General features: G+C 41.1%; 1 protein-coding gene across 2 annotated transcripts in view; it reads right to left on the bottom strand.

Moving 5' to 3' along the window:
* THNSL1 (threonine synthase like 1) overlaps positions 1–20,970 on the bottom strand; it is a 49,764-nt gene that overhangs the window by 14,008 nt on the left and 14,786 nt on the right. The window contains exons 3-4 of one of the 2 annotated variants that reach the window (XR_005224060.2): positions 12,994–13,234; positions 5,125–5,238 (exon numbers count right to left, since the gene is read on the bottom strand). The gene's annotated coding sequence lies outside the window, so the exon portion shown is untranslated. Of the gene's footprint in view, positions 1–5,124; positions 5,239–12,993; positions 13,235–20,970 lie in introns of those variants that run through there. The other variant, XR_005224061.2, reaches the window with a different exon arrangement.

Here is a 20,970-nt window from a genome sequence, read left to right as displayed (position 1 = left end):
TCAGCTCTGCATGGGAAGGCTCCAGCTAAGGAACTTCCCAGCTACTCACGCACACACCCCTTCCTGGAGTGTAAACCCAAAATTATACTGTCTTGTACTGCACAAGGAACTGTACAGCATAAGCTCATGAAATTCACCCCCTCCCTCAATGTGGAGGGGAATACACAACAGCTTTCTGCCCCAAGTTATGACTCCCACACACTGATTTTAGACAAAGCAAATACAAGTCTATTAACTACAAAAGATAGATTGTAAGTGATTATAAGGGATAGCAAACAGATCAAAGTAGATTACCTCGCAAATAAACAACAAACACAAACTAAGCTTAATATACTACATAGGTGAGGATTTGCTATTCCCTATCTGATCTAAGTGATGATACAAGCAGGCTGCAGATTCTTAAGGGGCAAGCCACACGAGCTTACAGCTTGGAGTCCTCAGGTGTTCCATTCACAGGTTGACTATGCTTTGTGTGAAGAAATACTTCCTTTTGTTTGTTTTGAACCTGCTGCTCTTTTCGGCCACAAATCTCAAAGTGTTTTCCAAAGGTGGGTCATGGACATTATCCCAATTTTACAGGAGAAGGGCCTGAGGTTAAATAATTTACTAAGAACTCAGAGTGGCAGAACTGAGAATACTGTATAGACTAGTTAAAGTGGTTTCAAAGCAGTCTCCAAATATGCCTTAATTTTATTGCTCGCATTTGTGTCCCTGTGATAGGACTAATATGGTTTTAGATACTGCAGTTTCATTTATACAGTCTCATTTAAAATGTGCAATTGAGTCACACTCTTCAGGAATCCATATGGTATATTGCACTTGGAAAATGAGAAAAGATTTGTCGGGGGGGGGGGGGGGGGGGCAAAAGGGATATCTTATGTAAATTATTTCCAGTGGGTAATTTGTCACCTTTATAATTTACAAAGGAAGTTCAGTATCTCTATCAATTTTGTAAATACAGATTAAAAGCTGCTTTCTGTTCAAAAGAATGGGTTGACTTAATTCCAGAGACGTCTGTTCCAGTGTCTTATTGGAAATGTACAATAGTCTGTGTCATTTATATCTAAATATATAACCTCAAAGTTGTCTTCATCATTTTTAGGTTTGCAGAATACTTGAGAGATTGACAGAGAATCATTCCTACCCCTTACACTGAGATGAGCCCTACTGGTCTGGTTGAAGGCTGAGCCCAGGGCGGGTTGCTGAAAAGGACACCAGCTGAGAGTACTGAGATGGGCCCCAGCTGGGTGGTTGAAGAAGGCAGTGCCTCGGGGAAGAAACCTAAGAGCTATGGTCCCATACCAGGGCTGTGATAAGAACTCGGGACTGTATACGCCAGAAGGGGGGACAGTGGGTGTGGCTCTGCCGGAGTGCTGAGCTGCTAAAGACCGGCCAGGGTGTGTGTGTGCTTGCAAGAGTCAGGTGCCACCCTGATGTGAGACCAAAAAAGAGAAGCAGGCTCATACCTAACTGAGAGAAAGGGGGCCATCCGTGAGAGGTCGGTGCCCCCCATCTCCCCCATGAAAAGAACTGTGATTGCAGGTATATCGGCCAGAGAAAAGGGGGTGCTCATGAGAGGCAGGTGCTGATCCTGTTACAGCTACCCCTTTGTGTGTAGTATAAATTGGACTCTAACTCTATGGATCTTGTTCAGCATCCATGTGCCTTTCTGTCACAGGAAGTCTGAGCAGAGACAAACTTGGACACAGAAGTTTATCAGTCAGCATCATGCTGCCAACAGCATCCTTGTACATAGTCTCCAAGAGGAAGCAGAGAGCCCTGCAGGGCAAAGCAGGATATCTAAACCCAAACTGAGAATGTAGCGACTCAAAGGAGAAAAAACGAATAGTATCCTAGCTACTATGGTGGTAGTGGCTGCTCTGAGTGTGCTCTGCCCATATGTCTGCTTGGTCTGGGCAGGTCCTGGGCTCAGTCCCCTAGGCTCAGCCTGCCCGCACTGACCTTTTCATGGGCCTGCTGCTACTCTATCCAGCCAGCCAGGCACCTGGTCTTCAGCAGTCTTCCCTGGGCTCAGTGCTGCCCAGTGAGCTCTCTGCAGTGAACTGTCCATAGCCTGCTGCTTATCTAGCTAGCCAGGCACCCAGTCCTCCCTTGTCAAGCTCCACACAGCAACTAAAGGCTTGGCTCTGCTGCTTGCCTTTTATCTGGCCCTTCTGGCCGCTTTTTCGCCGCTCCTCTGCCGCCACTCTAGACTGCATGGAGGACTTCTCACTGCTTTTTTTCTGCGCGGCGTGATGCAGGACCACGAGGCCTCCAGCAGGGGGCCTCCGGACCTAGTCCACCCTGCCACAGTAGCCCAAGTATTTGTGCCTAACATTCTTCCCCTTTGTCCACTAACTCTCCCATTTTGGGGAAATGTGTTGGATTATGTACAAAAAGTACAGACAAAACTAACAATGAGTTCTTCTTTATTAATATTTAAATCAATCAGTATTACTGGAAAGGCTCATCCCAGTTACATGTCAATCACAGGGTAGGAAACACCCCAAAAATTAACTTCTGATTTGTGATACCCTTTTGATTTTGAGTTGGTGGATACCTGGGCAATGCTACTTATTTTCATTGTACTTAAAAAAACCCACCACAGTTGGCTTTGATTTCCTGCTAGCATATCTACACTCCAGAGCACTTCTCGAAGCAGAGCAGTTAGGGTAGTAGGCTTCCAGTAGCCAGCCTGTAAAAACTGGTGATACTTCTGAACAAAACTAGTTGCCCATTTTGCTTTCTCCACCTTGAATTGAACTGCTAAAACACTGTGAGCTGTGGTACAGATAACGTGCATTGCCTAATACTACATGCACACCCCTCCCTCTTCCCACAAATATGTTCTGCAATGCCATTAATGGACAAACGTATAAAGAATTCAGATTCATCGGAAGGAAAGTAAGAATAGTGGGTTATGCTCTGAGTCTGTTATAGTGGGGAATCATTAATACACCAGTACTGTGAGACTGTTCTCTACCTTTGCAACAACTTTCTCTTCAAAATATGCTTCTGCCTATCTTTTTACTAATGCCGTATATTAATCACTACCCTGTGTGTTGGGCAGTGACTGTTCCAGGTTCAGGACACACAAAACAGCACTTGATGTGCTTAGAGAATGGGTTGGAAGGAAGCCATTAGAGAATGCCGCTCACAATATAACTATTGAATCATTTTATTTCTGGCTGCCATTCTCTCTCTTTCCCACATGCAGACATATTTCTACAGTTTGCTCCAGTGATTTAATTAAGTATTCTCTAGGCAAGCGAGTTTGTTCACTGAGTGGATTTTCCCCACATCTTGCCCAGATCTAGTTCGTGTAATGTGGTTCTATCTCTTGCCAGCGTCAGATCTCACTATTACTTTGTATCTAACATCCATAGTTTTGTACAGCATAATAAGCAGTAGGGGAAAGTCATCCAAGAACAAAAGTTTATAGGTCAAACTGAGGTCATGTCTTTCTCTGTCCATAATAAACAGCCTTCCAACATGACAGCCTAACTTCTTTCCAGATGAAAAAGCTTATTTTTATGGCTACCCTTTCTTTCCTGCTTTGTACCCAATTATCAGTCTAATGAGCCAACTTTCCACTTATTTCATTACTCTTTACTGTAGGTGTTATACTCTGATGTGAAGCTTTGCCAAATGCTTTTAAAAAAATCCATTGCATTCCATTTCTATACCATAGCAAAAATATCTTCAAACAATTCCAATGCATTACTGAGCTCTGACCTTTCTTCCCTAACACTATGGTTGCTTTCCAGCTTTCTGCTCCTGGCTCTGTTAGTTTCCCATCACTTCTTTATTTCTCTCTTTTTCTTACAATAGTTTGTAAGAATTTCTTGACCACTTAGATTGGGAAGTTATAGATCGAGGGGTTTTCAATCTTTCAAGAATTTAATTTGATCAGTACTGCAATACTTCCTGCATTTGCAGTTACAGATCAAGTCCAGCAGGTGGCACCACACTATGCAGCACAATGCAAATATAATAGCATTCCAACTTGAAACTAATTAATCAGATGCCATTTTCTTTTTAAGATAAACTGATTTTACTAAGATGTATTATAACTATCAGTACTCAACATCACAGAACACTAAATAATCCCACTTCAAACTTTGCTCTCAAGGGCAGTGTGTCCCCTCCCCAATGGTATCATTCAGCCAGGGATTTTAGGGTATGAAGGTGAGGGCATGGATAAATGGGCAGGGAACCAGTAGAGATGGACTGGCAAGCACAGGAAGAAGTGGCAGAGCCCTTTTCTCAGAATGAGCACTATACAATACATACAGTAACCTTTAAAGTCTACAAAATCCTCATAAATAGAGGCTTAAGACATAGCAAGCTGTTGGTACCTGAGTATCAGAAGCGGGCACTCTAGGAATGTGCTGGTAAGCTATATTTACTATCGCTCTTAAGACTTGCTGTAGTCAAGTCACACACCATGCAAGTATAGCCAAAATTTTACTGTATTTGTGTGCCATGTTGTATCCTGCAGTGCTTCCAAACAGCAAGTCTAGGAAGGCTATTTACTAACCACTGCTAGCATGGAGTAATCGGTTTCAGGCCAATGGATGCCTAGTAGGATGCCAGTGCAGTAGAGGGCTTACTCCTCCTTACTCCTGCTGGATCCAGCAGGTTCACACAACATGGCGGCTGGCTGGTGTGAAGGAGTAAGGGATAACATTCCTCTGGGGTTAGAGGCCTGCAGCTGACCTGGCTGCCTGATCAGCCCACCCCCTGCACATGAGAAAAGAGGTGGAACGGTATTAGTGGACCCTTATAAAAGAGAGCAGCAGCAATAAGGGGAGTGCAACATCCTCTAGGAAGTAGAAGTATTTGGGTGGGTGCCCGCAATGGACTGCCACCGGGGTTACTGCTGAAAGGAACTGCTCCAGAAACACCAAATGGACAAGAGGGGAAACTGTTTGGGGAGCGGCTTGAGGGTCTTCATGGCTTAGGTGGTCCCTGCTCTCTGACAAATGTGTGTTTTGTTTTTAATTAAAAATAAGTTAGTGGCACTCAGTTGAGAGACCCCTTCTCTTGTTGCTAACATCAGCATTGAGAGCCTTGCTCTCGTGTTCCTCAAACCCTGAAGAGGGGTCAAGAACTGCTAACTTGCCTGGGATCAGTTCTCCTTTCTATACTCAGCCAGGGCAGGTACACAGTCGAGAGGCAGGCAGCACTTCACGTGTGAGCGGCACTCCCAGCAGAGCAGTCAGTGTCAGGAGGCAGCTGGGGGAGCACAATGCTGAATGTAAGGCACGCCAAGAGAATTACATGTTTTGGTGGTTCTTCCCTGCCCAGAAAGGGGAGGGAGATAAGTTGAAAATGATTTGACAAGATGGGAGAAAGAGGGTACAGGAGGGAGCAGAGGGAAGATGGGCAGAGAGAGAGGGAAAAAGTGGGGAAAGGAAAGGCAGGGTGGGATGGAAATATAAACATCAAGGGGACAGAGGGTAGGAGGACAACTTCATTTCCCTTTACCTGTTTCTATTAAGTGTTGTAGAGTTTAAATTTACACTACATAAGTAAAACTGACTCACCCATTTCACAAAACCAACATAAAATTAGCTAGTAAATCTACAGAGATTATCATTGCTATTGTTACCTACCAAGAAGGGGTGTTCTAAAAATATTTTTAAAATCACAAATTAAAGAAAATTGGTTATTCAGCTGAAACAAACTACTAAAGAATCATCAACTGTGGTCAATTTCTTATTCCCTAAGTAACATAATGATTGTGGTATACTGAGGACTGTGACAGAATTGCAAGCTAGCACTTTAAGAAGGGGGGAAGCATCTTGGAGCAGTCAGTTCTGGAGCTAGTCAGCTTTAAGCAAGGTTGTGGTGAGTTGTGGCTCTCTGCCTTGGGAAGCAGCCTGCTTTGTTTCTTTCTTTTGGGTGTTTTGAATTCCAAGAAAGAGCAGTGTTACGTTGCAAACTTCCAGGAAGAATATTTATATTTGCATCAAACTTGTGTGTATGCTGTGAATCTAATAATAATTGTGCACTTCTAGTATTATGCCAGCATGAAGATCAAGAGACAGGTGGATTCTGAGATGACAAGATTTTATTTGAAGCCGAGTGAGCTGGGTGTTACGGTCTTTCATCCGCACACACCCTCCCTTTTCCAGTTTCAAATCAGTGTTGAATTCACAAATCTCTCTCATTCATATTTGTTTTTCTCTTTTCTTCCTTGTGCAGGATTGGGCCAATGTTGGTTTTGCTATATGGAGATGCTGCAGACTGGGAAATCTCTATGTACATGTAACAAATGTAACTGAAATCCTTTTCTTCTGGAATAAGCTTAGTAAGCATTTCTATATTACAAAACAAAAGGGAAGATTAAAAGCATCCCCCTGAATGTATATCTTGTCTTCATCCCTATACAGAGCTTGTGACTGATAGAGACCATTTAAGAACTTTTCCTCATATCTTTCTAATGCTTTGTCTTGTCACCTTGCAAATTCAATTATTAACGTAGGACATAGGCCATGCCCTTTGGGCCTGAACTCTTAAGGTGCTGAAGAGCAACTAAAAAGTGGTGAGGGACTTCAACTCCCACTAAAGTCAACAGGAGTTATGAGCGCTCAGTATTTTGGAAGGTCAGGACTTCTTAATGAAGATGCAAATCAAAACAGGCTTTGATACTTCTGCTATTTTCTTATTTTCCCATCAAATCCATCAAAGTTAAAACTTATTTTTTCTCTTGACAGTCATCTTCCTAAGCAGTAAACTCTGGTCCAAAGATGTTACTTGATGCACACTTATTTTCTCTTACCATTTGTTTATTTGCTTTTACTTGCTATTTCTTGACCTCTCTCAGATCTTCCAAGCCTTTCACACTTTGCTGTGATTTGAACTTTCGATATTGTTTCCTACTGCTTTGTTGAACTTGTCTAATAACTCTGGTCATTTCTTGATGCTCAATCACACACTGGCCTGAATATGCAATAATATAATAATTGCCACTCCTGATGATCTGTTTGGACTAAGCTTTGCTTTTCATGGTAGATTTGGGGTGGTAGGATAATCATTCATTTCTGCTTTTTCATCTTTTCCTATAAATCTGGACATTGTGAAGCTGTTGTTTTTGAACTTTGCTAAATGTAGCAGTCCCATTCACCAGGCACCCTCCTGTGGCCAGAGGTGTTTCTGCAAGGCCCTCCCTCTGTACCCTCTCTTCAGAGGTCCTTGGGAACACAGTATAATCTTTCTAGGGCTAACACCAGCCCTTCCCTGAAACTGGCACTTGATTTTTGGTCCTGGCCAGAACCGAGAAGTGCAGAGAGATGAAAACATGTTAAAAGTTGGCTTTTTAGATATTATAACACACTTTTGTAATATAGTGTTAAATTTACTGTACAGAGGCTTATTTTAAATTCTTCTGCAGGAAAGGAGTAGAGAATTAAAAAGTTATGCTAAAATGACTTTATGATAATGGATGACAGTGAAGAATTTCCGTGCGTTAATAGACATCTGCTTTGCAAACTCAAAAATTACCAAGGTGGTCTCAATGACACTCCAAACACCACTGCTGCATGGATGATTTCTCCACCATCCTCATCTCTCTGCCCAGTAAAAATGATGTATTTACAAACTCCATCCACTCTAACCACGTCTAATCCAATTGCTCAAAAAGGGGAGAAAAAACTGAATACAACAGTGAAACTAAGGTGACAGCAAACTCATTAGGGAAAAGACATAGGCAGTTAAAGGAAAGAAAATCAATTTCTGCCTTTGTGGTTCATATTAATGATAACCATCAGGCCCAAAAAATTGTCAACTTAGCAACAGCAGATGTGCTTTTAGGCTTTTCCGCTGATAGTTTTGGTTTATGAAGGGTTCAAAAGCAAAGCACATCATCCAACTAATACAGACACAAAACTCTTGGGACTGAGAGACCCTGCTCCTGCTCCTATTGAAATCAAGGGAAATTTGGCCTTTGAACTCATTGGGAACAGGATCAAGGCCAAAAAGTTAACCTTCATTTCTTGCAGTCAGTGCAGCATCTGAGTTCACAGTAGGCATGCCTACACAGCAAGCAGGAGGCCCAACTGTAGCACATGTAGGCATAACCAAACTAGCTTTGATCAAGCCACCCACCTCCTCAGCTTTCAAAGCCTGGGCTCCAGTTAGGGTTGCCAACCTTCCAGGATTGTCCTAGAGTCTCCAGGAATTGAAGATTAATCTTTAATTAAATATTATGTCATGTATTGAAACCTCCGGGAATACGTCCAGCCAAAATTGGCAATCCTAGCTCCAGCCCAAGCCCAGACATCTACACTTCAATTTTATGGCCCTGCAGCCTGAGCCTGACAAGTTTGTCAGCTGGCTAGGGCCTACCGCACTGTCGCAGGTCTTTTATTGCAGTGTAGACAGCCCCTTAGCCACACACTGTATCATGGGTATTTTTGTTCTGTTTTGTTTTTAAAGGCTGGATAATTTTGAGGCCTCTAGCAGCACGAACTTATCTAATTTTCCAATTTAAGCAGAGATTGGTAATAGACACTGCATAAAAACCTAAGACAAATGGATCAGAGAGAAATGTTCCAAATCTGACTTGTGCTGGACTGATAAAAGGGTCTTTTGTCATTGATTACTAGCAGGCCTGCAGACAGCAACGGGAGCTGCGAAGTCTGCACTTGGGGCTGGGGCACACGGAGACCCCCCGCCCCTGCCCCCCAGGGCCACAGGGACATGCTGGCTGCTTCCGAGAGCGAGGGCGTGCAGGAAGTCTGCCTTAGCCCTCCTGCACTGCCACAGCTGGGGGCCCCTGGGCCCTTTTAAATTGCCCAGGCCCCTGGGCAATTGCCCCCGTTGCTTTCCCCCACGCACCCGCATCAGCAGGCCTGATTACTAGGGTTACTGCTATATGTAGTCCTGCTACATATATTTTCATCTGATCCTCTACCTCAGTGCCTCATAGAAGACAGTATTACTGAAACATTGGGCTCATGCTTTGTAACCCTACCTGCACCTAGTCCATGCTAGGTTGCCAGTAATATTCTGGAGAGGGCAAATCCTACCACTACTCCCATTATGGCTGCTCTTAACATCTAGCAGAATCTGCACAGCCAGAAGAGACATCCAGGTACCAACGACTGCAACATGGGAGCCTACTGGGATACTTGAGTAACTTTATCCTGTGTTTGCACTCCCTGGCGAAAGCATAATTTCCTGCCAAACTACTACTAGCCAAAGGGTCTATCTGTATTAGGGCCTCGTCTTCACTGGCAACGTTAAAGTGCTCTCCCAGCGTTCTAAAAAAATCACCTCCACGAGGGGCATAGCTCCCAGTGCTGGGACAATTATCTACACTGGCACTTTACAGCTCTGAAACTTGCAGCGCTCAAGGGGGTGTTTTTTCACACCCCTGAGTGAGAAAGTCGCAGCGCTATAAAGTGCCAGTGTAAACAAGCCCTTAGACTGAGATAGAACACAGGAAGACTGTGGCTTTGGAGGAACAGGTGGTTGCCAGATAACAAAAGTCGTCATCTTGATTGATCTAGCTACTTGTCTGGAGCAGAAAACACAGGAATAATTCATCTGTCATGATTGGTTAGCAAAGTGGAGTAAAATAACCCATAGAATCCTATGTACTAAATCTACCTGAATCAACACTTCTAAGAGGCACTGGCCGGGGTGCCAGGCATATACACTCTACCTCCATCATATTGTCATTTTCTGTTTCAGAATGTTCTCTGACAAAACATAAAAACCTATTTAGCCATCCAAAACAATGACTGTAATTGTTGATTTCAGCCCCACTCAGGAATTGGGATTTGTAGACAATCAGCATCACAGATGTGTGTGCATGCATGTCTCAGCATATCCCTTCACTCTTCCTGGCACCTTCATTCTTGCAAGCGGGCAAGGGATTGAAATTGATAGGATTCATGCTCTCTAAAGCTGGGAGAGCAGGAATCTCATTAGTTTCATTACTCTCTGGACTCATAAGAACAGAATCAGCTTGAGTACGGAAGACAGAAGAATAGCACTGTGTGCATTTAAGGGACTGAGACAAACTATTGTGCTGTGTCTGCTAATGGATTCGAAAGTCTTGGTGCTGGGATTTTAAGGATGGTGTATTTCATAGTTTGGAAGGCCTTTTAAACACACGTGAAGAATGACATTGTCTTTAATTGTGAGGGAGTGTAAAATATAGGGTCTGTCAGTGTTGAGTTGATGTACTGTAATATTCTGCGATAATGGAACAACCAAAAAAAAAAAAAAAGACTAATCCCAGTGTATCTATGCAGTTAATCAGTTTGGGCCAGATTCTGCTACCCTAGTCACATTGAGTAATACATTCCTCTACAAAGAGATCCATAAAATCAATGGAACAAACCCAGAGTCAGGTACTACTCAATGTGAATAATGGTGGCAGAATTTTGAAGTGCTTTGAAAAAGAAAAATGCATCATTCCAGGTCTTAACATGGATGTAGCGAATGCTGGATGAGCAATTTAGGTACTGTATAGCTGCCTATCCAATGTAGAAAAACTCAAAACTAATAATTTAGTTTAGTTCATGAACCAGCCTGATTTAGCAGGGATAAAAAATTGTTCCCATCTAATGGATGTTTGGTAGCCCCTGCATGAGATTGGGGGAATACAAGTCCAGCTGCCATGGCACAAACTCACCATGGTTTGCTAATTTATAATTTCCTTGGAGTAGGGACTGCGTTTTGCTATGTGTTTGTACAATGCCTAGCACAATGGGAACCCAGTCTCACTTGGATCCTTTAGCAAGAACTACTGCAGCAGGGGCCAAAATCACCTTACTCACTAACAATGTTACTAGCCTTCACAAATTTAAATTGTCACATGTGCTTTGTGGGTGAACAGGTAGAGTTAAAAAATCAGAAGAGGGCAGTGGAGGTTGTGTTAAATCTGCAAGGCTGATTTATGTTTGAACTTTTGTGGCTGGCATAACTTTGAACCTCCGGGAAATCAGGATAATGCATGATGACCCTTTACCCACCAATTATTACTTCAGTTCCAGGCTCCATTGGCAGTAACTCATCCAGAGCTGGGAGAAAATGATACAAGCCATCTGCAAACCTCTTTCTGATGAAAGATTCAGAGCCAACCACCACAGACTGAAAAGGGATACCATTGCCTTCTTCCAGAGAAAATCCCAACTTCGAATGCAGCTGAAGCTATGAGTACAAAGGAGATAGAGGAACTGCATCCTATGCACCAGTCAGAGTAAATCTGATTCTCTATTATTCGTCTGACAGCTTTGTTGCTGTTAAGTTTGACAATAGCAGATCTTCGATGCATGAGATCTGTGATAGTACAAAGATAGGATCCTTGTTCCATTGTCCTGGAGAATTATGAGAGAACTCTCTCTTTTCTGGCATCAGTGCCATGGTGAGAATTGTGTACAGAGTTCTTCTTTAACTGATTACTGAATTTGGTCTCAACTTTTTCCAGCTTCACCTCCACACAGAATTTCATCTTGGCACTACATTTTTCTGTTAGAAAATGCCTGTTTCTGTCCTGGATTTAATGGCATTCTCCTGGCACAATATTACCATTCTACCTTTCTTAAGGGAAAATGAGCTACATTTCTTCATGGGAGGCTACAGCAATTAATCTGATGAGGAGAGAGGAGAAAAACACAACTACTTCCTGAAGGCATTGTTTTATCAGCAGTTCTTAAACAGTGGGTTGTGATCCCATTTTAATGGGGTCACCAGGGCTGAGGTTAGACTTGCTGGGGCCCAGGGCCAGGGCAAAGCCCAAGCCCCACTGCCCGGGGCCGAAGCCCGAGCACCGCCACCCAGGGCCAAAGCCCAAGCCCAGGGGCTTCAGCCCTGGGTGGTGAGGCTCAGGTTACAGGCTCCCTGCCTGGGTATGAAGCCTTTGGGCTTCTGCTTTGGTCCCCACCCCTACACACACACCTGGGGTAGTGGGGCTCAGCCTTTGGCTTCAGGTTTCAGTCCCCTCTCCTGGGGTCGTGTAGTAATTTTTGTTGTCAGAAGTGGGTCAACACGTTTCTAAACAAAGACTTGTTGACACCTATTTGGACTCTGTTATACAACTGAATCTGTACAAGTGCAGAATTTACCAAACACGCATTCATTATAGTAATGACCCCGTTCACCTAGGTAGTTGTGTGACTACTTCTATCATGGGAATGTTTGTTGCCTTCTTATCAGCAATGGATTGTGATCCAACAGATGATGTTGATCAACAAAAAGCTCAACAAATACATTTGTTTATTAGAGGCAAAGAGTCCTGTGGCACCTTATAGACTAACAGATGTATTGGAGCATAAGCTTTTGCGGGTGAATACCCACCTCGTCAGATTTGTTTATGAAACTTTAAAAAGCAGAAAGTCGCAATGCAATTCCCAGTACTGGAGCAGCACTTTGTATATGTGTTTAGTAGTGTTAACAGTAGTGGGTTCTTCATACATATAACTGAGAGTCCTCTTTTTTTCAGCTGCCACCTACATCATCTTCTGAGATACTAACTAGGGCAATGAGAGTTTTATAATGACTCCTTAGCCCTATGTCCATTCATCATTTCCTTCCATAGATAAGCATCTCTCAATAGCAAGAGGGTAACTAGAGTCTTGTAGGTGACAGAGCAGGACATTGCCAACACCACAAGGAAGCAGGTCCTTATGCAGTTCTTTGAGTAACAAGGAAGCTGCCTGCATTTGATTACAAATGAAAGAACTGATTTGGCTGTGCTATTCTGTACTGGGATGTTCAGGGAATGGTTTATATATAAAAAACTATTCATCCAACTCCGTATAGTTTGTGTTTATGGTGGGGGGGGCATGTTAGAGACGAGGTATATAATATTTCTATTACGTATATTGAGTATATACAGAAAGAATATACAAACCCATCAAAATCATAAATAGTCTGTTCTTTAATCTATCTAATCTTCCTGTAAAAATGTGTTAATTATGAGACTGTTTTACTGAATGACAATTTTTTTAAATATAGGAAAAAATAAATACTCACTTCCTTATCTATGGTTTGAGAGAAGATGGGTGCATCTCAGGATACTTGGAGAAAGAACATCTGCTTAATGCCAGAGTAGCTCGTCAAGAACTTTCATAGTGCCAGCTACAGATGCAGCTACTCCTCTGTCCTCACGGCCAAATTAAATGATAGGAACCAAAAAAAGAGGGATGATGCTTCAACAGGTGGGCTGTACAAAGCAAGGGTATTCTGGGGCCATGAGAGTTCCTTCAGCAAAGACCTATAAAGAAAAAAACATAGTCAGTCTAACATATCCTTTTCAGCAGCATATAAAACTTTCTTTAAAAAGGCCTAATGGTGGCAGTGCCATTACTTTAGTTTCTATTTTCAGCATAAAGTTTAAGACACTTTTTTTTCCTAACTGAAATGCATCTAGGCACTACCAAGAAAGGAAATTGAAAAGATTAATATAATTGACCTCATCTTGCACCCAATAAATCTGACACAAACCTCCCATTGACTTCAGTGGTATAGGATCATGCCTTTAATGTCAACACTCAAAAAAATAGAAGGTTAAAACAAACCATCAAGATATTTGACATTGTTCTTCAGTACTTGTGATGTTATCTGATTAAAATATAACCCCATAGATCATTGTTGCAACCACTGTTATATATTTGCAGCAAATATTGTACAAAGGTTGTCAAGTAAGATGTCTATGAAAAGGTCATGAGTTGCTGGTTTTGATTACGTTATCTGTATGCATGTATCATTTTTGTATTTAAAGTTATAAGTATTGGCTCTATACCTGGATTTCAAGTATTTGCTCCAGGGGTAACACCCATGAAGTAATCAGCCAAATATGCCATGTAAGATATCTGCAAAGATGTCATAATTTATCAGATATGATAATCTTGTTTATATGTTTCTATCACCTTTTTATTATGCTTTATAGATATGCTGTGCTTCTGGGTGACACTCCCAGACAGTTTGGCATCAGCACTGCCTAGCCTGCTTGATGGCCCATTAAGGATCATCAGCTATACAACTGACCCATTGAGAGAAGGCAGATATACCTTATGACTCAGCAAGGCATGCAGGGAAATACCTATGGAGAGAACTCTAAGGCTTCCAAGCCATGTGCTGGGCATCTTGTGTGTGAAACAGGAAGCACAGGCCGCATGGCAAGAGACTATAAAAGGCAGCTGCATCATCTCCATTTTTTTCGATCCTGCTTCTTACTTCTGGAGGAACTTTGCTACACATTGAAGCTCTGAACAATGGACTGAATGACCCATCCAAGCTGTGGATGTACTCCAGAGACTTGACTTAAGCCAGCAGTTTATTCCATCACTGCTACAAGCCTGAGCCAAGAATTTTGCCATTACTGTATGTAATTGATTCCTTTGACCAATTTTAACTCGCACCTTTCTTTCTTTCTTTTTATAAATAAACCTTTAAATTTTAGTTTAGTTAATAAGAATTGGCTGTAGCGTGTATTTGGGTAAAATCTGAAACATTAGTTAACCTGGGAGGTAATGTGTCCAATCTTTTGGGATTCGCAGAACCTTTTATTTTATATGGTGGAATAAGATATACAGAAATTTTCATCATATTTGACGTGGGTACCAGGATGCAGGCCAGATCACTTTAAGGGAACTATGTTGTTTGGACTTCTGAGTAACCAGTGAGGTAATAAAGAAGCTGTTTTATGCTGGCTTGGTAGATCTAAGTATTGGAATATCCAACAACTTTTGGGGGTTTGGCTGTCCCATTCTTTGCAGTTCACCCTAATTGAGTGACCACAGCTGGCTCCCCACTAGGATCCCGGTCACAGTGCTGTTCGTCTCAGTTCTTCACCCACACTAGTTTAATATGTTGCAGACTTGTACATGTATTTTGCCTGAGTGTCTTTATTTTAGGAAATGAATAAGAGTTTTTTGTTTTTAACATGTAAAAAATTACAAAAAAGCTGCCAAAAGAAATAAGGGCTGGGGAAAGACAGGTCAACGTTTAAGTTTCATTTCCTCCCTAGATATAAATGAATTATGAAAAATATAAACTCCCCTGAAAGCTGTATTCTTTTTCAGACATCTTTAAAGTATGCAAATGAAGATTGTGTACTACCTGCAAATCTTCATCTCATAGGCCATCACAAGTCTCTGCTCCCTTTCCCACTGCAACCTCCTCCAAAAAACCCAACATATTACTCACACCAAAGCTAAGGGACAGTATGATTTGTGCTTTTGACTTCAGCACTCAGGATCTGAGAGAGAACTTACTGTTTTTTTCCCCTAGGTTAAAAAAGAAATGACTCAAAGCCTGCAGCTGACAAAAAGCCTGCTCCAACAGCATACAGCACTGTTGATCTAATATGTTGTTTTCCTGAGCTGGAACAGCCACATATTCCACATATCAATTAACATGGACCAACAAGTCTCTACGTAAAAGAATAGATGGACACAAATCAGACGTCAAGAATTATAACATTCAAAAACCAGTCAGAGAACACTTCAATCTCTTTGGTCACTTGATTACAGACCTAAAAGTTGCAATTCTTTAATAAAAAAACTTCAAAAACAGACTCCAACGAGAGACTGCTGAATTGGAATTAATTTGCAAACTGGATACAATTAACTTAGGCTAGAATAAAGACTGGGAGTGGATGGGTCATTACACAAAGTAAAACTATTTTCCCTTCTTTATTCCCCCCCGCATTCCCCACTGTTCCTCAGACGTTCTTGTCAACTGCTGGAAATGGCCCACCTTGATTATCACTAAGGTTTCCCTCCCCCCCTCCCCGTTCTCCTGTTGGTAATAGCTCACCTTAAGTGATCACTCTCATTACAATGTGTATGGTAACACCCATTGTTTCTATGTATATAAATCTCCCCACTGTATTTTCCACTGAATGCATCCAACGAAGTTATCTGTAGCTCACGAAAGCTTATGCTCAAATAAATTTGTTAGTCTCTAAGGTGCCACAAGTACTCCTTTTCTTTATGGAACAACTGTGATTTCTGAATAAAATGTTCAAATTAAGTGTTTTTCTGTTCATTAAATTTTTAAAAATAAAAAGCTCATTGCAAAAAAATTACAAATGTTTCAGCCCTTCATGCAGAATCCCTCAAGAAGTGCTGTAAAGCCTCATCATTAATAAACTTCTGTTAGGGATGCTATCTTGTGGTAGAAGCTGGGATTCTAGCATATCAAAAGCAAATGTTCACTTGGAAAACACCATTTCTACAGAAGTCATCTTATTTTACCATTAAGAGCTATTTATTATGCCTTTACAGGTCATTTATGGAAGAAAAATGCCCGTGAATATGGTTTCCTAATACCCTATATGTCTTATTTTTTATGTCAAAAAGAAAAGGACACAGGAAGAATGGTGAAAATATTGCCCTTCTCTTGGGGGATTAGGTCCCAAATATTAAAGGACTGTTTATTTTTCAGCTGTATGTATGGGACTGCTCTACAGTGCTGACCTCTTCTAGCAGTTTAATCAGTGTAGAGTCTTGCGCTGTTAAATAATAGAATACCATTTATTTAAATATTTTGGCTGTTTTCTACATTTTCAAATATATTGATTTCAATTATAGAACACAGTACAAAGTATACAGTGCTACCTTTATATTTATTTTTATTACAAATATTTGCACTATAAAAACAAAAGAAGTAGTATTTTTCAATTCACCTAATACAAGTACTGTAGTGCAATCTCTTCATCGTGAAAGATGAACTCACAAATGTAAAATTATGTGCAAACAAATAACTGCCTTCAAAAATAAAACAGTGTAAAACTTTAGAGCATACAAGTCCACTCAGTCCTACTTCTTGTTCAGCCAGTCTTTCAGACAAACAAGTTTGTTTGCATTTGCAGGAGATAAAGCTGCCCGCTTCTTGTTTACAATGTCACCTGAAAGTGAGAACAGGGGTTCGCATGGCACTGTTGTAGCTGGCGTCGCAAGATATTTACATGCCAGATGTGTTAAAGATTCATATGTCCCTTCTTACTTCAACCACCATTCTAGAAGATGTGCATCCATGCTAATGACGGGTTCTGCTTGATAACGATCCAAAGCAGTGCAGACTGAAGCATGTTCATTTTCATCGTTTGAATCAGATGCCACCAGCAGAAGGTTGATTTTCTTTTTTGGTGGTTTGGGTTCTGTAGTTTCCACATTGGAGTGTTGCTCTTTTAAGACTTCTGAAAACATTCTCCACACCTCATCCCTCTCAGATTTTGGATGGCACTTCAAATTCTTAAACCTTGGGTTGAGTGCTGTAGCTATCTTTAGAAATCTCACATTGGTACCTTCTTTGCATTTTGTGAAATCTGCAGTGAAAGTGTTCTTAAAATGTACAACATCTGCTGGGTCATCATCAGAGACAGCTATAACAAGAAATATATGGCAGAATGTGGGTAAAATAGAACAGGAGACATACAATTCTCTCCCAACGAGTTCAGTCACATATTTAGTTAACTCACTATTTTTTTAACAAGTGCCATCAGCATGGAAGCATATCCTCTGGCATTGTGGCCAAAGCATGAAGGAGCATATGAATGGTTACCATATCTGGTACATAAATACCTTGCAATACCAGCTACAAAAGTGCCCTGTGAATGCCTGTTCTCACTTTCAGGTGACATTGTAAATAAGAAGCAGGCAGCATTATTGCCTGTAAATGTAAACAAACTTGTTTGTCTTAGCTGAACAAGGAGTAGGACTGAGTGGACTTGTAGGCTCTAAAGTTTTAAATTGTTTTGTTTTTGAGTGCAGTTACATAACAAAAAATATACATTTGTATGTTGCACTTTCACAATAAAGAGATTGCACTACAGTACTTGTATAAGGTGAATTGAAAAATACTATTTTTGTTTATCATTTTTACAAATATTTGTAATAAAAATAATAATATAAAGTGAGCACTGTACACTTTGTATTCTGTGTTGTAAGTGAAATCAGTATATTTGAAAATGTAGAATAACATCCAAAAATTAATAAATTTCAAATGGTATTCTATTGTTTAACAGTGTGATTAAAACTGTGATTAATTGCAATTAATTTTTTGAGTTAATCGCGTGAATTAACTGCAATTAATCGACAGCCCTACAAACAACACATAATCCACGGTTTGATTTTCACTATCACTAGATACTAGGAAACTTGATTCTTTGGGATGAGGATAGTGGTGGAGCCACAGGGACAGATGGCAGAATAGTCGCATCTGGTTGCGAATGGGAGGTGGGGAATAGGAATCCCAGAGTTCTTATGCAGGGGGAAGGGAATATACAGTTTTCATTTTAGTTTAGGGTTTGGAGGCATTGGTTTTACTGTGTTGATTCTGGCATTTTTAATGTTTTTATAGTTTCCATATGCATCTAATGGGAGATGCATGAAAGTGTTTGGAAAGCACTGTGGTTTTACTGGGTTTTGGTGACATTTATTGATATTTTAAGGAAACTTGAGTCCCACGTATAGCTTATCCTAATACAGAATTTCAGTTCAGTGCCAGGAGAATGATGCCACCTGAGGTGCTGAGATACCACTGAGCCCACCTGTTCTGCCAGCATTGGCCCCCTTTTTACCTGTCTTTCTGAGCCAGGGTCTTACGCCTCCTCCAGCACACACACAGGCAGGGCCACACCCAACTGCAGAACAACACAAACATTCAGATCAGCTCTGGGAAGACTCAGCTTAAGGGACTTGCCCCAGCACTCAGGTGTTCTTCTCCCTTGGAATGCAGACCCAAAGGTATATTATGAAACCCACCTCCTCCCTCAATGTGGAGGAAGGTATGCACAGTTTCTTATCCCCCTCCCCCTCCAATTATGGATTGCACAACCTGGGTTATATTATAAACAAGAAATAAGTTTATTAACTATAAAGGGCAGATTTTAAGTGGTTAAAGAGATAGCAAACAGAACAAAGTAGATTACTAAGCAAATAAAACAAAACACGTAAATTAAGCTTGATTCACTAAAGAAGCAGGTTACAAAATGTAATTTTTCACCCTATATGTTGAATTAGGCAGGATGCAGAGTTTCTGTAGTTCAGAATTCCCCTGTCTCAGTCTGGACTCACCCCGTCTTTCCCTTCAGGTTAGTTCCTTTGTCCCTTCAGGTTCTTTCAGCAGTCCTTCTTCTTGGGTAGGCAATGGAGGAGAGTCCCACTTGCCTTCCTCCCCACCCTTAAATAAGATTTACATAAGGTGCGAATCTTTTGTTTCCCAAACTTGACCCCTCCCCCTCTGCTGTTAGTGGAAAGTTACAAGATAATGTTTAGTATCAGGTGACAAGACCACCTGACCTAGTAGAGTCACAGTTATGTCCCAGGATGCCTCCCAGGAGGGAGAGAGATTAGTATCATCACAGTCTTGTTGTTTCTTCCTAATGGCCCTCAAATCTGATGGGCTGTCGTCTGGTGGGTGCCTTCCCAATACACACCCAGTTGTAATTGTTACATAGTCCATATTCCTAACTTTAGATACAGAAATGATACATGCATATGAATTGGATAATCACATTCAGTAAACCTTAACCTTTCCAATGATGTCTTACATGAGCCATCTTATATAAAGTACATCTCAGTTATGTCATATCCATATCAGAAGCATATTTTCATAAAGAATATGGAGTGTAATGTCACAGAGAGTACTTACTTTGTTTTGGTATTAACTTTTAGAGTTAAAATATTTTAAAATCTAACATGTAGGAAATGCTCCTGGCCTTTCAAAAATGTTTAGGGAAGACCCTTTGAGTCCCCCACCTTGTGCTTTCCTTCCGCTTGCCAGAGCTTCCCTATTTGGACTTAACTGGCTACAGGCCTGGGCCTCTTTTGATGCATTTTCTATTGTAAACATGAAACAATTTTTCAATATTCCACATGTAGATTTTATCATAGACAATGAGTTGAAATGATCAGAGGTATGGAACAGCTTCCGTACGAGGGGAGATTAATAAGATTGGGACTTTTCAGGTTGGAAAAAAGACGACTAAGGGGGGGATATGATAGGGGTCTATAAAATCATGACTGGTGTGGAGAAAGTAAATAGGTAAATGTTATTTACTCCTTCTCATTACACAAGAACTAGGGGTCACCAAATGAAATTAATAGGCAGCAAGTTCAAAACAAACAAAAGGAAGTATTTCTCCACACAACACATAGTCAACCTATGGAACTGTTGCCAGAGGATGTTGTGAAGGCCAAGACTATAACAGGGTTCAAAAAAGAACTAGACACATTCATGGAGGATAAGTCCATCAATGGCTATTAGCCAGGATGGACAGGGATTGCATCTCTAGCCTCTGTTTGCCAGAAGCTGGGAGCGGGCGACTGTGGCACCTGGCATTGGCCACTGTCGGAAGACAAGATACTGGGCTAGCTGGACCTTTAGTCTGACCCCCAGTATGGCCGTTCTTAAGTTAGGTTCTTATGAAAGTAGCTGTTCGGCCACATACTGCAGCTGAAAGGGCAGCTAGGCTCCTGGGCAATGGGGAAGGAGAGAAGTGATCTAAACAGTCCAGCAAACTTTAAAGCCATGAGGGGAAAGGGTTAGAAAAAATAATCAATAACTGTATTCAACACAGAAGACAACATTTTCATATCCATTGCCCTACTACATTTCTTGTTCTTCTATTATGGACTATTTTTCAAAATGAAAGGATATAAACCATCACAATATATATATTTATAATGAAATGAGAGACTAATGAGCCATACTGTTTAGAAATAAGTCAGGTCAGAGACTGCATTAGTAGACTATTAGCAATTCTCAAATGATGGAAGGAACACGGCTAAACAAAACCATTAGCTTATTAAAAAGCACACCTGCTTGTGGTTTACTGATATCTAACAGCAAGATGGAAATAGGTTTACAGTGTCTTATGTATGGCCTGCATCCGTTCTGATATGATTACAAATTTTGAAAATATATAAATCATCAAATGTTCCATACTGAGATGGAATTCACAGATTATAAGGCCAGAAGGGCTCATTGTGATCATCTAGT

This window comes from Chelonia mydas, chromosome 2 (genome assembly GCF_015237465.2).
Source record: "Chelonia mydas isolate rCheMyd1 chromosome 2, rCheMyd1.pri.v2, whole genome shotgun sequence".
Taxonomy (NCBI): domain Eukaryota; kingdom Metazoa; phylum Chordata; order Testudines; family Cheloniidae; genus Chelonia; species Chelonia mydas.
Note: the sequence above shows the minus strand (reverse complement) of the source record. Positions and strands in the feature narration are given on the sequence as shown.